The sequence below is a fragment of the Salvelinus fontinalis genome, chromosome 16, assembly GCF_029448725.1.
Source record: "Salvelinus fontinalis isolate EN_2023a chromosome 16, ASM2944872v1, whole genome shotgun sequence".
NCBI lineage: Eukaryota > Metazoa > Chordata > Actinopteri > Salmoniformes > Salmonidae > Salvelinus > Salvelinus fontinalis.
Genome location: NC_074680.1, coordinates 48,810,539 through 48,829,297, shown reverse-complemented (window position 1 = coordinate 48,829,297; position 18,759 = coordinate 48,810,539). Strand labels below are relative to the sequence as shown.

The following is an 18,759-nucleotide window of genomic DNA, read 5'->3' as shown; positions in this document are numbered from 1 at the left end:
GCCGCCCCTGCTCTGAAGAGAAAAAAGTAAAAGTTAAACTATTTGGTATAAACCTGGCTTATAAATTCTCTTATTTTTAAATGGGGAGAAATCATGCATGATTGATGTTAACATTATTGGGTTGATGGTGAATTTATTGGGGTTATTACGGTAATCTAAACATATTCACAGAACAGGTTAAACCATTGACCAGTATAGACACCATCCTCTGTCCACTGAGCCACCATGACCCTGACTGACCGGGAAGCAGATGGCCATGACCCTGACTGACCTGGAAGCAGATGGCCATGACCCTGACTGACCTGGAAGCAGATGGCTATGACCCTGACTGACCTGGAAGCAGATGGCCATGACCCTGACTGACCTGGAAGCAGATGGCCATGACCCTGACTGACCTGGAAGCAGATGGCCATGACCCTGACTGACCTGGAAGCAGATGGCCATGACCCTGACTGACCTGGAAGCAGTTGGCCATGACCTTGACTGACCTGGAAGCAGATGGCCATGACCCCGACTGAACTGAAAGCAGATGGCCATGACCCTGACTGACCTGGAAGCAGATGAGCATGACCCTGACTGACCTGGAAGCAGATGAGCATGACCCTGACTGACCTGGAAGCAGATGAGCATGACCCTGACTGACCTGGAAGCAGATGGCCATGACCCTGACTGACCTGGAAGCAGATGGCCATGACCATGACTGACCTGGTAGCAGATGGCCATGACCCTGACTGACCTGGAAGCAGATGGCCATGACCCTGACTGACCTGGAAGCAGATGGCCATGACCCTGACTGACCTGGAAGCAGATGGTCATGACCCTGACTGACCTGGAAGCAGATGGCCATGACCCTGACTGACCTGGAAGCAGATGGCCATGACCCTGACTGAACTGGAAGCAGATGGCCATGACCCTGACTGACCTGGAAGCAGTTGGCCATGACCCTGACTGACCTGGAAGCAGTTGGCCATGACCCTGACTGACCTGGAAGCAGATGGCCATGACCCTGACTGACCTGGAAGCAGATGGTCATGACCCTGACTGACCTGGAAGCAGTTGGCCATGACCCTGACTGACTTGGAAGCAGATGGTCATGACCCTGACTGACCTGGAAGCAGATGGCCATGACCCTGACTGACCTGGAAGCAGTTGGCCATGACCCTGACTGACCTGGAAGCAGTTGGCCATGACCCTGACTGACCTGGAAGCAGATGGTCATGACCCTGACTGACCTGGAAGCAGATGGCCATGACCCTGACTGACCTGGAAGCAGTTGGCCATGACCCTGACTGACCTGGAAGCAGATGGCCATGACCCTGACTGACCTGGAAGCAGATGGCCATGACCCTGACTGACCTGGAAGCAGATGGCCATGACCTTGACTGACCTGGAAGCAGATGGCCATGACCCTGACTAACCTGGAAGCAGTTGGCCATGACCAAACATGCATAGAGACGTTTTAAATAGCACCACATTCCCTTTTTAAAGTGCACTACTTTTGACCAGGGCCCATATAGAGAATAGGGCACTACTTTTGACCAGGGCCCATATAGAGAATAGGGCACTACTTTTGACCAGGGCCCATATAGAGAATAGGGCACTACTTTTGACCAGGGCCCATATAGAGAATAGGGCACTACTTTTGACCAGGCCCATATAGGGAATAGGGCACTACTTTTGACCAGGGCCCATAGGGAATAGGGCACTACTTTTGACCAGGGCCCATAGGGAATAGGGCACTACTTTTGACCAGGGCCCATATAGAGAATAGGGCACTACTTTTGACCAGGGCCCATATAGAGAATAGGGCACTACTTTTGACCAGGGCCCATAGGGAATAGGGCACTACTTTTGACCAGGGCCCATAGGGAATAGGGCACTACTTTTGACCAGGGCCCATAGGGAATAGGGCACTACGTTTGACCAGGGCCTATAGGGAATAGGGCACTACGTTTGACCAGGGCCCATAGGGAATAGGGCACTACTTTTGACCAGGGCCCATAGGGAATAGGGCACTACTTTTGACCAGGGCCCATAGGGAATAGGGCACTACTTTTGACCAGGGCCCATAGGGAATAGGGCACTACTTTTGACCAGGGCCCATAGGGAATGGGGCACTACTTTTGACCAGGGCCCATAGGGAATGGGGCACTACTTTAGACCAGGGCCCATATAGAGAATAGGGCACTACTTTTGACCAGGGCCCATATAGAGAATAGGGCACTCCTTTTGACCAGGGCCCATATAGAGAATAGGGCACTACTTTAGACCAGGGCCCATATAGAGAATAGGGCACTACTTTTGACCAGGGCCCATATAGAGAATAGGGCACTACTTTTGACCAGGGCCCATATAGAGAATAGGGCACTACTTTTGACCAGGGCCCATAGGGAATAGGGCACTACTTTTGACCAGGGCCCATAGGGAATAGGGCACTACTTTTGACCAGGGCCCATAGGGAATAGGGCACTACGTTTGACCAGGGCCCATAGGGAATAGGGCACTACGTTTGACCAGGGCCCATAGGGAATAGGGCACTACTTTTGACCAGGGCCCATAGGGAATAGGGCACTACTTTTGACCAGGGCCCATAGGGAATAGGGCACTACTTTTGACCAGGGCCCATAGGGAATAGGGCACTACTTTTGACCAGGGCCCATAGGGAATAGGGCACTACTTTTGACCAGGGCCCATAGGGAATGGGGCACTACTTTTGACCAGGGCCCATAGGGAATGGGGCACTACTTTAGACCAGGGCCCATATAGAGAATAGGGCACTACTTTTGACCAGGGCCCATATAGAGAATAGGGCACTCCTTTTGACCAGGGCCCATATAGAGAATAGGGCACTACTTTAGACCAGGGCCCATATAGAGAATAGGGCACTACTTTTGACCAGGGCCCATATAGAGAATAGGGTTGACATGTAGGACACATCATACAGTGTTTTTTTTGACTGACCTGGAAGCAGATGAGCATGACCCTGACTGACCTGGAAGCAGATGAGCATGACCCTGACTGACCTGGAAGCAGATGAGCATGACCCTGACTGACCTGGAAGCAGATGGCCATGACCCTGACTGACCTGGAAGCAGATGGCCATGACCATGACTGACCTGGTAGCAGATGGCCATGACCCTGACTGACCTGGAAGCAGATGGCCATGACCCTGACTGACCTGGAAGCAGATGGCCATGACCCTGACTGACCTGGAAGCAGATGGTCATGACCCTGACTGACCTGGAAGCAGATGGCCATGACCCTGACTGACCTGGAAGCAGATGGCCATGACCCTGACTGAACTGGAAGCAGATGGCCATGACCCTGACTGACCTGGAAGCAGTTGGCCATGACCCTGACTGACCTGGAAGCAGTTGGCCATGACCCTGACTGACCTGGAAGCAGATGGCCATGACCCTGACTGACCTGGAAGCAGATGGTCATGACCCTGACTGACCTGGAAGCAGTTGGCCATGACCCTGACTGACTTGGAAGCAGATGGTCATGACCCTGACTGACCTGGAAGCAGATGGCCATGACCCTGACTGACCTGGAAGCAGTTGGCCATGACCCTGACTGACCTGGAAGCAGTTGGCCATGACCCTGACTGACCTGGAAGCAGATGGTCATGACCCTGACTGACCTGGAAGCAGATGGCCATGACCCTGACTGACCTGGAAGCAGTTGGCCATGACCCTGACTGACCTGGAAGCAGATGGCCATGACCCTGACTGACCTGGAAGCAGATGGCCATGACCCTGACTGACCTGGAAGCAGATGGCCATGACCTTGACTGACCTGGAAGCAGATGGCCATGACCCTGACTAACCTGGAAGCAGTTGGCCATGACCAAACATGCATAGAGACGTTTTAAATAGCACCACATTCCCTTTTTAAAGTGCACTACTTTTGACCAGGGCCCATATAGAGAATAGGGCACTACTTTTGACCAGGGCCCATATAGAGAATAGGGCACTACTTTTGACCAGGGCCCATATAGAGAATAGGGCACTACTTTTGACCAGGGCCCATATAGAGAATAGGGCACTACTTTTGACCAGGCCCATATAGGGAATAGGGCACTACTTTTGACCAGGGCCCATAGGGAATAGGGCACTACTTTTGACCAGGGCCCATAGGGAATAGGGCACTACTTTTGACCAGGGCCCATATAGAGAATAGGGCACTACTTTTGACCAGGGCCCATATAGAGAATAGGGCACTCCTTTTGACCAGGGCCCATATAGAGAATAGGGCACTACTTTAGACCAGGGCCCATATAGAGAATAGGGCACTACTTTTGACCAGGGCCCATATAGAGAATAGGGTTGACATGTAGGACACATCATACAGTGTTTTTTTTGACTGACCTGGAAGCAGATGGCCATGACCTTGACTGACCTGGAAGCAGATGGCACAAACGTCGTTGTGTTGCTGCAGCTGATTGGCCGTGGCCCGGGGGAGGGAGTTGATCTTCTTGGCTGCTTCCTGTCTAAGCAGGAAGCTCCTCCAGCCGGTCTGGGCTCTGAGCCACACGTTGAAATAGCAGTGGATGATAATGATAGAGGCTCCCATCCAGCTCCACTCCCCAAACAGAGATTCCCAGGTCCCGTAGGCCACCACGCAGAGAGCCACAACGAACTCCAACACACGGCTGACTGGGGTTCCACATTTACATTTAAGTCATTTAGCGGACTCTCTTACCCAGAAAGCCTTTCATCTTTACATACTGGAGCTAGGTACAACAACCACATCTCAGTCACAGTAAGACAAACTTTACTCAATAAAGCAGCTATTAGCAAAGGCAGAGCTGGTATAACAAAGACAAGTGTTAGGACAGGTACTACAGGACAGGTAGTATAGGACAGGTGGTACAGGACAGGTACTACAGGACAGGTACTAGAGGACAGGTAGTATAGGACAGGTGGGTACAGGACAGGTACTACAGGACAGGTACTACAGGACAGGAGGGTACAGGACAGGAGGGTACAGGACAGGAGGGTACAGGACAGGAGGGTACAGGACAGGAGGGTACAGGACAGGAGGGTACAGGGCAGGTAGGTACAGGACAGGTAGGTACAGGACAGGAGGGTACAGGACAGGTACTACAGGACAGGAGGGTAGAGGACAGGAGGGTACAGGACAGGTAGGTACAGGACAGGAGGGTACAGGGCAGGTAGGTACAGGACAGGAGGGTACAGGGCAGGTAGGTACAGGACAGGAGGGTACAGGACAGGAGGGTACAGGACAGGAGGGTACAGGACAGGAGGGTACAGGACAGGAGGGTACAGGACAGGAGGGTACAGGGCAGGTAGGTACAGGACAGGTAGGTACAAGACAGGAGGGTACAGGACAGGTACTACAGGGCAGGTAGGTACAGGACAGGAGGGTACAGGGCAGGTAGGTACAGGACAGGAGGGTACAGGACAGGAGGGTACAGGACAGGAGGGTACAGGACAGGAGGGTACAGGACAGGAGGGTACAGGACAGGTACTACAGGACAGGTACTACAGGACAGGAGGGTACAGGACAGGTACTACAGGACAGGAGGGTACAGGACAGGTACTACAGGACAGGAGGGTACAGGACAGGTGGGTACAGGACAAGTGAGTACAGGACAGGTACTACAGGACAGGTGACTACAGGACAGGAGGATACAGGACAGGAGGGTAACAGGACAGGAGGGTACAGGACAGGAGGGTACAGGACAGGTAACTACAGGACAGGTGACTACAGGACAGGAGGGTACAGGACAGGAGGGTACAGGACAGGTGACTACAGGACAGGTGACTACAGGACAGGAGGGTACAGGACAGGAGGGTACAGGACAGGTGAGTACAGGACAGGTGACTACAGGACAGGAGGATACAGGACAGGAGGGTACAGGACAGGTAGGTACAGGACAGGAGCGTACAGGACAGGAGGGTACAGGACAGGAGGGTACAGGACAGGTAGGTACAGGACAGGAGGGTACAGGACAGGAGGGTACAGTACAGGTAGATACAGGACAGGAGGGTACAGGACAGGTAGGTACAGGACAGGTAGATACAGGACAGGTAGATACAGGACAGGAGGGTACAGGACAGGAGAGTACAGGACAGGAGGGTACAGGACAGGAGGGTACAGGACAGGAGGGTACAGGACAGGAGGGTACAGGACAGGTAGGTACATGACAGGTGAGTACAGGACAGGTGGGTACAGGACAGGAGGGTACAGGACAGGAGGGTACAGGACAGATGGATACAGGACAGGAGGGGTACAGGACAGGTGGATACAGGACAGGTACTACAGGACAGGTGAGTACAGGACAGGTGAGTACAGGACAGGTACTACAGGACAGGAGGGTACAGGACAGGTACTACAGGACAGGAGGGTACAGGACAGGTGGGTACAGGACAGGTAGATACAGGACAGGTACTACAGGACAGGTGGGTACAGGACAGGTGGGTACAGGACAGGTGGGTACAGGACAGGTGGGTACAGGACAGGAGGTTACAGGACAGGAGGTTACAGGACAGGTGGGTACAGGACAGGAGGGTACAGGACAGGTGGGTACAGGACAGGTATCTTGTGTTACCTGCGTTGACCCAATAGATGATCTCATCCAGGCTGTCTATAGGGTCGCTACAGAACAACTCAACCATGAAGAGGAAGTAGATCAGCAAGGTACCTGTCACCTAGGAGACCAGACAACAAACTTACTTCAGAGAAACAGAGCCTACTAAGAGATGACTCCTAGAGTTATGTGACTGAGTCTAACCTGCAGAGAGGTGAGCATGCAGCTGGAGACCAGACAACAAACTTACTTCAGAGAAACAGAGCCTACTAAGAGATGACTCCTAGAGTTATGTGACTGAGTCTAACCTGCAGAGAGGTGAGCATGCAGCTGGAGACCAGGACGAGGAGCCAGAAGTCCATGTGGAAGAACTGGGAGATTTTATATGCCATGTATCCTGGGAACACCAGCAGAACAAGACACATACTGAGACCTCGGAAGTGTTTACAGAGACTCCTATAGGGAGAGAGAGAGAGAGGGGGAGAGAGAGAGAGAGGCAGCGAGTGAAATGATTACTTAACAAGCCCTTAACCAACAATGCAGTTCAAGAAGAGTTAAGAAAATATTTAACTAATAAACTAAAGTAAAAAATAATAAAAAGTAACACAGTAACATAAAAATAATGAGGTTATATACAGGGGGTACCGGTACAGAGTCAATGTGGAGGCTACATACAGGGGGTACCGGTACAGAGTCAATGTGGAGGCTATATGCAGGGGGTACCGGTACAGAGTCAATGTGGAGGCTACATACAGGGGGTACCGGTACAGAGTCAATGTGGAGGCTATATGCAGGGGGTACCGGTACAGAGTCAATGTGGAGGCTATATACAGGGGGTACCGGTACAGAGTCAATGTGGAGGCTATATACAGGGGGTACCGGTACAGAGTCAATGTGGAGGCTATATACAGGGGGTATCGGTACAGAGTCAATGTGGAGGCTATATGCAGGGGGTACCGGTACAGAGTCAATGTGGAGGCTATATACAGGGGGTATCGGTACAGAGTCAATGTGGAGGCTACATACAGGGGGTACCGGTACAGAGTCAATGTGGAGGCTATATACAGGGGGTACCGGTACAGAGTCAATGTGGAGACTATATACAGGGGGTATCGGTACAGAGTCAATGTGGAGGCTACATACAGGGGGTACCGGTACAGAGTCAATGTGGAGGCTATATGCAGGGGGTACCGGTACAGAGTCAATGTGGAGGCTATATACAGGGGGTACCGGTACAGAGTCAATGTGGAGGCTATATACAGGGGGTACCGGTACAGAGTCAATGTGGAGGCTATATACAGGGTGTTACGGTACAGAGTCAATGTGGAGACTATATACAGGGGGTACCGGTACAGAGTCAATGTGGAGGCTATATACAGGGTGTTACGGTACAGAGTCAATGTGGAGGCTATATACAGGGAGTACCGGTACAGAGTCAATGTGGAGACTATATACAGGGGGTACCGGTACAGAGTCAATGTGGAGGCTATATACAGGGGGTACCGGTACAGAGTCAATGTGGAGGCTATATACAGGGTATTACGGTACAGAGTCAATGTGGAGGCTATATACAGGGGGTACCGGTACAGAGTAAATGTGGAGGCTATATACAGGGGGTACTGGTACAGAGTCAATGTGGAGGCTATATACAGGGTGTTACGGTACAGAGTCAATGTGGAGACTATATACAGGGGGTACCGGTACAGTGTCAATGTGGAGACTATATACAGGGGGTACCGGTACAGAGTCAATGTGGAGGCTATATACAGGGGGTACCGGTACAGAGTCAATGTGGAGGCTATATACAGGGGGTACCGGTACAGAGTCAATGTGGAGGCTATATACAGGGTGTTACGGTACAGAGTCAATGTGGAGGCTATATACAGGGTGTTACGGTACAGAGTCAATGTGGAGGCTATATACAGGGGGTACCGGTACAGAGTCAATGTGGAGACTATATACAGGGGGTACCGGTACAGTGTCAATGTGGAGACTATATACAGGGGGTACCGGTACAGAGTCAATGTGGAGGCTATATACAGGGGGTACCGGTACAGAGTCAATGTGGAGGCTATATACAGGGGGTACCGGTACAGAGTCAATGTGGAGGCTATATACAGGGTGTTACGGTACAGAGTCAATGTGGAGGCTATATACAGGGGGTACCGGTACAGAGTCAATGTGGAGGCTATATACAGGGTGTACCGGTACAGAGTCAATGTGGAGGCTATATACAGGGGGTACCGGTACAGAGTCAATGTGGAGGCTATATACAGGGAGTACCGGTACAGAGTCAATGTGGAGGCTATATACAGGGGGTACCGGTACAGAGCCAATGTGGAGGCTATATACAGGGGGTACCGGTACAGAGTCAATGTGGAGACTATATACAGGGTGTTACGGTACAGAGTCAATGTGGAGACTATATACAGGGGGTACCGGTACAGAGTCAATGTGGAGACTATATACAGGGTGTTACGGTACAGAGTCAATGTGGAGACTATATACAGGGGGTACCGGTACAGAGTCAATGTGGAGACTATATACAGGGTGTTACGGTACAGAGTCAATGTGGAGGCTATATACAGGGTATTACGGTACAGAGTCAATGTGGAGGCTATATACAGGGTATTACGGTACAGAGTCAATGTGGAGGCTATATACAGGGTATTACGGTACAGAGTCAATGTGGAGGCTATATACAGGGGGTACTGGTACAGAGTCAATGTGGAGGCTACATACAGGGGGTACCGGTACAGAGTCAATGTGGAGGCTACATACAGGGGGAACCAGTACAGAGTCAATGTGGAGGCTATATACAGGGGGTACCGGTACAGAGTCAATGTGGAGGCTATATACAGGGGGTACCGGTACAGAGTCAATGTGGAGGCTATATACAGGGGGTACCGGTACAGAGTCAATGTGGAGGCTATATACAGGGGGTATCGGTACAGAGTCAATGTGGAGGCTATATACAGGGGGTACCGGTACAGAGTCAATGTGGAGGCTATATACAGGGAGTACCGGTACAGAGTCAATGTGGAGGCTATATACAGGGGGTACCGGTACAGAGCCAATGTGGAGGCTATATACAGGGGGTACCGGTACAGAGTCAATGTGGAGACTATATACAGGGTGTTACGGTACAGAGTCAATGTGGAGACTATATACAGGGGGTACCGGTACAGAGTCAATGTGGAGACTATATACAGGGTGTTACGGTACAGAGTCAATGTGGAGACTATATACAGGGGGTACCGGTACAGAGTCAATGTGGAGACTATATACAGGGTGTTACGGTACAGAGTCAATGTGGAGGCTATATACAGGGTATTACGGTACAGAGTCAATGTGGAGGCTATATACAGGGTATTACGGTACAGAGTCAATGTGGAGGCTATATACAGGGTATTACGGTACAGAGTCAATGTGGAGGCTATATACAGGGGGTACCGGTACAGAGTCAATGTGGAGGCTATATACAGGGGGTACCGGTACAGAGCCAATGTGGAGGCTATATACAGGGGGTACCGGTACAGAGTCAATGTGGAGACTATATACAGGGTGTTACGGTACAGAGTCAATGTGGAGACTATATACAGGGGGTACCGGTACAGAGTCAATGTGGAGACTATATACAGGGTGTTACGGTACAGAGTCAATGTGGAGACTATATACAGGGGGTACCGGTACAGAGTCAATGTGGAGACTATATACAGGGTGTTACGGTACAGAGTCAATGTGGAGGCTATATACAGGGTATTACGGTACAGAGTCAATGTGGAGGCTATATACAGGGTATTACGGTACAGAGTCAATGTGGAGGCTATATACAGGGTATTACGGTACAGAGTCAATGTGGAGGCTATATACAGGGGGTACTGGTACAGAGTCAATGTGGAGGCTACATACAGGGGGTACCGGTACAGAGTCAATGTGGAGGCTACATACAGGGGGAACCAGTACAGAGTCAATGTGGAGGCTATATACAGGGGGTACCGGTACAGAGTCAATGTGGAGGCTATATACAGGGGGTACCGGTACAGAGTCAATGTGGAGGCTATATACAGGGGGTACCGGTACAGAGTCAATGTGGAGGCTATATACAGGGGGTATCGGTACAGAGTCAATGTGGAGGCTATATACAGGGGGTACCGGTACAGAGTCAATGTGGAGGCTATATACAGGGAGTACCGGTACAGAGTCAATGTGGAGGCTATATACAGGGGGTACCGGTACAGAGCCAATGTGGAGGCTATATACAGGGGGTACCGGTACAGAGTCAATGTGGAGACTATATACAGGGTGTTACGGTACAGAGTCAATGTGGAGACTATATACAGGGGGTACCGGTACAGAGTCAATGTGGAGACTATATACAGGGTGTTACGGTACAGAGTCAATGTGGAGACTATATACAGGGGGTACCGGTACAGAGTCAATGTGGAGACTATATACAGGGTGTTACGGTACAGAGTCAATGTGGAGGCTATATACAGGGTATTACGGTACAGAGTCAATGTGGAGGCTATATACAGGGTATTACGGTACAGAGTCAATGTGGAGGCTATATACAGGGTATTACGGTACAGAGTCAATGTGGAGGCTATATACAGGGGGTACTGGTACAGAGTCAATGTGGAGGCTACATACAGGGGGTACCGGTACAGAGTCAATGTGGAGGCTACATACAGGGGGAACCAGTACAGAGTCAATGTGGAGGCTATATACAGGGGGTACCGGTACAGAGTCAATGTGGAGGCTATATACAGGGGGTACCGGTTCAGAGTCAATGTGGAGGCTATATACAGGGGGTACCGGTACAGAGTCAATGTGGAGGCTATATACAGGGAGTACCGGTACAGAGTCAATGTGGAGGCTATATACAGGGGGTACCGGTTCAGAGTCAATGTGGAGGCTATATACAGGGTGTTACGGTACAGAGTCAATGTGGAGGCTATATACAGGGTATTACGGTACAGAGTCAATGTGGAGGCTATATACAGGGTGTTACGGTAAAGAGTCAATGTGGAGGCTATATACAGGGGGTACCGGTACAGAATCAATGTGGAGACTATATACAGGGGGTACCGGTACAGAGTCAATGTGGAGGCTATATACAGGGTATTACGGTACAGAGTCAATGTGGAGGCTATATACAGGGGGTACCGGTACAGAGTCAATGTGGAGGCTATATACAGGGGGTACCGGTTCAGAGTCAATGTGGAGGCTATATACAGGGGGTACCGGTACAGAGTCAATGTGGAGGCTATATACAGGGAGTACCGGTACAGAGTCAATGTGGAGGCTATATACAGGGGGTACCGGTTCAGAGTCAATGTGGAGGCTATATACAGGGTGTTACGGTACAGAGTCAATGTGGAGGCTATATACAGGGTATTACGGTACAGAGTCAATGTGGAGGCTATATACAGGGTGTTACGGTAAAGAGTCAATGTGGAGGCTATATACAGGGGGTACCGGTACAGAATCAATGTGGAGACTATATACAGGGGGTACCGGTACAGAGTCAATGTGGAGGCTATATACAGGGTATTACGGTACAGAGTCAATGTGGAGGCTATATACAGGGGGTACCGGTACAGAGTCAATGTGGAGGCTATATACAGGGGGTACCGGTACAGAGTCAATGTGGAGACTATATACAGGGGGTACCGGTACAGAGTCAATGTGGAGGCTATATACACGGTATTACGGTACAGAGTCAATGTGGAGGCTATATACAGGGTATTACGGTACAGAGTCATTGTGGAGACTATATACAGGGTGTTACGGTACAGAGTCAATGTGGAGGCTATATACAGGGTATTACGGTACAGAGTCAATGTGGAGACTATATACAGGGGGTACCGGTACAGAGTCAATGTGGAGACTATATACAGGGTGTTACGGTACAGAGTCAATGTGGAGGCTATATACAGGGTATTACGGTACAGAGTCAATGTGGAGGCTATATACAGGGGGGACCGGTACAGAGTCAATGTGGAGGCTATATACAGGGTATTACGGTACAGAGTCAATGTGGAGGCTATATACAGGGGGTACCGGTACAGAGTCAATGTGGAGACTATATACAGGGTGTTACGGTACAGAGTCAATGTGGAGGCTATATACAGGGGGTACCGGTACAGAGTCAATGTGGAGGCTATATACAGGGGGTACCGGTACAGAGTCAATGTGGAGGCTACCTGTTTCTAGACGCCCCCAGGGCCAGGATGATGGGGTTAGACCGTACCTGTTTCTAGACGCCCCCAGGGCCAGGATGATGGGGTCTGTGATCTCTATCATGGACTGCAGAGTGGAGGTAACGACGATGAAGAGGATGATACTGAGGAGGAAGGTGCGTTGCAGAGCCTGCATGTCTAAAAGACCCGTCTGAAGCGCCAGCAGCAGCAACGTCACGCCCTCAGTTACACCTCTGGTGGGGGGAGGCACACACACACACAGAGATACACACACACACACACAGAGACAGACACACACACACACACACACACACAGACACACAGAGACACACACACACACACAGAGACACACACACACACACAGAGACACACACACACACACACACACACACACAGAGACACACACACACACACACACACACAGAGACACACACACATACAGAGACACACACACATACAGAGACACACACACATACAGAGACACACACACATACAGAGACACACACACACACACACACACAATAATACTTGTAATGGTGCTCCTGAGAGAAATTCAACCACATAATGAAACAGAGTAAAGAAATATTGCTGATTCTGTATTCACTCTATAGTGTACTATATAGGGAATAGGGCCCCGGTCCATTATATAGGGAATAGGGTTCCATAGGGCCCACTATATAGGGAATAGGGGTCCATAGGGCCCTGGTCCACTATATAGGGAATAGGGCCCCGTTCCACTATATAGGGAATAGGGCCCCGGTCCACTATATAGGGAATAGGGCCCCGGTCCATTATATAGGGAATAGGGCCCCGTTCCACTATATAGGGAATAGGGCCCCGGTCCATTATATAGGGAATAGGGTTCCATAGGGCCCACTATATAGGGAATAGGGGTCCATAGGGCCCTGGTCCACTATATAGGGAATAGGGCCCCGTTCCACTATATAGGGAATAGGGCCCCGGTCCACTATATAGGGAATAGGGTTCCATAGGGCCCACTATATAGGGAATAGGGGTCCATAGGGCCCTGGTCCACTATATAGGGAATAGGGTTCTATAGGGCCCTGGTCCACTATATAGGGAATAGGGTTCCATAGGGCCCTGGTCCACTATATCGGGAATAGGGTTCCATAGGGCCCTGGTCGACTATATAGGGAATAGGGTTCCATAGGGCCCTGGTCAACAGTAGTGTACTATATAGGGAATAGGGCCCTGGTCAACAGTAGTGCACTATATAGGGAATAGGGATCTGGTCAACAGTAGTGCACTATATAGGGAATAGGGATCTGGTCAACAGTAGTCCACTATATAGGGAATAGGACCCTGGTTAACAGTAGTATACTATATAGGGAATAGGACCCTGGTTAACAGTAGTGTACTATATAGGGAATAGGGTCCTGGTCAACAGTAGTGTTCTATATAGGGAATAGGGCCCTGGTCAACAGTAGTGTTCTATATAGGGAATAGGGCCCTGGTCAACAGTAGTGTACTATATAGGGAATAGGGCCCTGGTCAACAGTAGTGTACTATATAGGGCCCTAGTCAACAGTAGTGTACTATATAGGGCCCTGGTCAACAGTAGTGTACTATATAGGGAATAGGGCCCTGGTCAACAGTAGTGTACTATATAGGGAATAGGGTCCTGGTCAACAGTAGTGTTATATATAGGGAATAGGGCCCTGGTCAACAGTAGTGTTCTATATAGGGCCCTGGTCAACAGTAGTGTACTATATAGGGAATAGGGCCCTGGTCAACAGTAGTGTTCTATATAGGGAATAGGGCCCTGGTCAACAGTAGTGTTCTATATAGGGCCCTGGTCAACAGTAGTGCACTATATAGGGAATAGGGCCCTGGTCAACAGTAGTGTTCTATATAGGGAATAGGGCCCTGGTCAACAGTAGTGTACTATATAGGGAATAGGGTCCTGGTCAACAGTAGTGTACTATATAGGGAATAGGGCCCTGGTCAACAGTAGAGTACTATATAGGGAATAGGGCTCTGGTCAACAGTAGTGTTCTATATAGGGAATAGGGTCCTGGTCCACAGTAGTGTACTATATAGGGAATAGGGCTCTGGTCAACAGTAGTGTACTATATAGGGAATAGGGCCCTGGTCAACAGTAGAGTACTATATAGGGAATAGGGCTCTGGTCAACAGTAGTGTTCTATATAGGGAATAGGGTCCTGGTCCACAGTAGTGTACTATATAGGGAATAGGGCTCTGGTCAACAGTAGTGTTCTATATAGGGAATAGGGCTCTGGTCAACAGTAGTGTTCTATATAGGGAATAGGGTCCTGGTCCACAGTAGTGTACTATATAGGGAATAGGGCTCTGGTCAACAGTAGTGTTCTATATAGGGTCCTGGTCAACAGTAGTGTACTATATAGGGAATAGGGCCCTGGTCAACAGTAGTGTTCTATATAGGGAATAGGGTCCTGGTCCACAGTAGTGTACTATATAGGGAATAGGGCTCTGGTCAACAGTAGTGTTCTATATAGGGAATAGGGTCCTGGTCCACAGTAGTGTACTATATAGGGAATAGGGCTCTGGTCAACAGTAGTGTACTATATAGGGAATAGGGTCCTGGTCAACAGTAGTGTACTATATAGGGAATAGGGCCCTGGTCAACAGTAGTGTACTATATAGGGAATAGGGCTCTGGTCAACAGTAGTGTTCTATATAGGGAATAGGGCTCTGGTCAACAGTAGTGTTCTATATAGGGAATAGGGCTCTGGTCAACAGTAGTGTTCTATATAGGGAATAGGGCTCTGGTCAACAGTAGTGTTCTATATAGGGAATAGGGCTCTGGTCAACAGTAGTGTACTATATAGGGATTAGGGCTCTGGTCAACAGTAGTGCACTATATAAGGTACCATTTGGGATGCAGTTCTAGACACCTGCCTTGTGTAACCCAACCCCCCAACCCACCTGTGCATGACGTTGTCATTCTGTACTGCAGTGTAGCCCCCCAGGTAGAACTTGGTAAGGTTGAGAAGCCCCAGGCCCAGGTAAGACACCACAGACGTCAGGCCCAGCAGGGAGTAGGGCGTCACACAGCACTCAGAGACACTGAGGAGAGAACACACACAGACAGACAGACACAGAAAGACAGCCAGACAGACAGAAAGGCAGGCAGACACAGAGAGACAGACAGAAAGGCAGGCAGACACAGAGAGACAGGCAGACAGACAGACACAGAGAGACAGGCAGACAGGCAGACAGAGAGACAGGCAGACAGACAGACACAGAGAGACAGTCAGACAGGCAGACAGACACAGAGAGACAGGCAGACAGACAGACACAGAGAGACAGGCAGACAGACAGACACAGAGAGAAAGGCAGGCAGGCAGACACAGAGAGACAGTCAGACAGGCAGACAGACACAGAGAGACAGGCAGACAGACAGACACAGAGAGACAGTCAGACACAGAGAGACAATACACAGGATTCAATTCACAGTGGGATTCAATACACAGTGGCATTCAAATGGATTCAATACACAGTGGGATTCAAATGGATTCAATACACAGTGGGATTCAAATGGATTCAATACACAGTGGGATTCAAATGGATTCAATACACAGTGGGATTCAAATGGATTCAATACACAGTGGGATTCAAATGGATTCAATACACAGTGGCATTCAAATGGATTCAATTCATAGTGGGATTCAAATGGATTCAATACATAGTGGGATTCAAACGGATTCAATTCACAGTGGGATTCAAATGGATCTCATTGTCATTTCGTGTCACCCCGAGTCAATACGTGTTAGAAGCACCTTTGGCAGCGATTACAGCTGTGAGTGTTTCTGGGTAAGGCTCTAAGAGCTGTGAGTGTTTCTGGGTAAATCTCTAAGAGCGTTACGTGTATGATCTGTCTAGTAATATTATTTGTATCTCAGAGCCTAGCTAGCTAACATTGAACATGGACGGCTAGCTACCTACAGATTCATGCAGGGTAGTAACGTTATGAGTTGGGATTATGGTTCATTGTTTAGCTAGCTACACGTCTAAACAAAAGACTCCACTATGCAAGTAACCATTTCAATAGAATGTTCATGATGTCACTTCGACAACTGTTGACAGACGTAGCTGGTAAATTCACTCTGGCTATCTACTCCGATTTCAGAGCACTCTCGTCTGAGTGTGCCAGAGCGTAGACTAACTGACACATTTTTTGAACGCTGAACACCCGTTGAAAACGGCCGGTGTGGGTAAACGTTGGCAAAAAAAAAAAACATAATTAAATTGTTGCCAGCAGCACAGTTGCAGTCACCAACTCTCTGGATAATATGAAAACAGACTAACCAGCTCTGCTAGGGTGAGTAAAATGGTCAGAGTGAGGTGTTGTGTCTGGAAGTAGCTAGCAAGTTAGCCAACGTTAGCCAGTTAGCTTGGGTGTTTGACTGCCGTTGTTAGGTCAGAACACTCGGATCAACCCTTACTACTAGGCCAGAGCGTCCAGTGACTGCCTGGCAGTGTGCACTCTGAACGCTCTGGGTTTATGAACGCCCAGTGTGCACTCTGGCACTCCAGATTGAATTTACAAACCAGCCTTTAGTCTTGGTTGTTTAGTACATGGCATTCGATGTGAATCCTTAAAGAGATGGGTGGGGCTAAAGCTTAAGAGGGTGTGAACGATGCTGAATGGGTGGAGACAAAGAAGAGCTCTCCAGTAGGTGTACCAAAATATTCACGGGCCATTTCCTCAAAGGTGAGGTTACAAGTTAATCAACTTTCAAAGCAGAATTACTTTCCCATTGTTCCTCAACTGTAGTGTATGATATACCATTTTGTAGCTCTGAGTCTCTACTTTTATCCAATGTAAAAAAACACAATATAAAGTCTTGCTACATAAGCCGAATCGTGCCGGTCAGTCACATTTTTACTCCCTCCCGGGTGGCACAGTGGTCTAGGGCACTGCATCGCAGTGCTAGCTGCGCCACCAGAGTCTCTGGGTTCGCGCCCAGGCTCTGTCGCAACCGGGAGGTCCGTGGGGCGACGCACAATTGGCATAGCGTCGTCCGGGTTAGGGAGGGTTTGGCCGGTAGGGATATCCTTGTCTCAGTATGTAAAATGTAATAAAATGTATGCACTCTACTGTAAGTCGCTCTGGATAAGAGCGTCTGCTAAATGACTAAAATGTAAATGTAAATTTAGCGCCATAACAAAGGGGTTGAATACTTATTGATTTTCAGCTTTTAATTTTGCATTAATTTGCAAAAATGTCTAAAAACATAATTCCACTTTGACATTATGGGGTATTGTGACACAAAATCTCAATGTAATCCATTTTAAATTCAGGCTGTGACAACAACAAAATGTAGAAAAAGTTAACGGGTGTGAATACTTTCTGAAAGCCACTGTAGATAAAAATACTGGTGTCATGGATCTACAGGAGACTCAATACACATTTCTACCCAGAATATGAGTGGTTGAGTTAAGTGTACCAGAGAATTACATGTATCTCTAATGATTGTACCAAGACAGGGGAAGTCTACAGAGACCATGGCCCAGAGAGTCTTAGGAGCCAGGCGGTGAATTACATGTATCTCTAATGACTGTACCAGTCAGGGGAAGTCTACAGAGACCATGGCCCAGAGAGTCTTAGGAGCCAGGCGGTGAATTACATGCATCTCTAATGATTGTACCAGTCAGGGGAAGTCTACAGAGACCATGGCCCAGAGAGTCTTAGGAGCCAGGCGGTGAATTACATGCATCTCTAATGACTGTACCAGTCAGGGGAAGTCTACAGAGACCATGGTGGTGGACGTGGAAACACAGCAGCCCACGGTTTAGGTCTAGCGTCGTACAAATCAAATCAAATTCTATTTGTCACATACACATGGTTAGCAGATGTTAATGCGAGTGTAGCGAAATGCTTGTGCTTCTAGTTCCAACAATGCAGTAATAACCAACGAGTAATCCAACCTAACAATTCCACAACTACTACCTTATACACACAAGTGTAAAGGGATAAACAATATGTACATA

General features: G+C 49.1%; 1 pseudogene; it reads right to left on the bottom strand.

The window, feature by feature from the left end:
- Window positions 1-18,759, bottom strand: part of LOC129813305 (RING finger protein 145-like) — a 38,517-nt pseudogene that overhangs the window by 2,883 nt on the left and 16,875 nt on the right.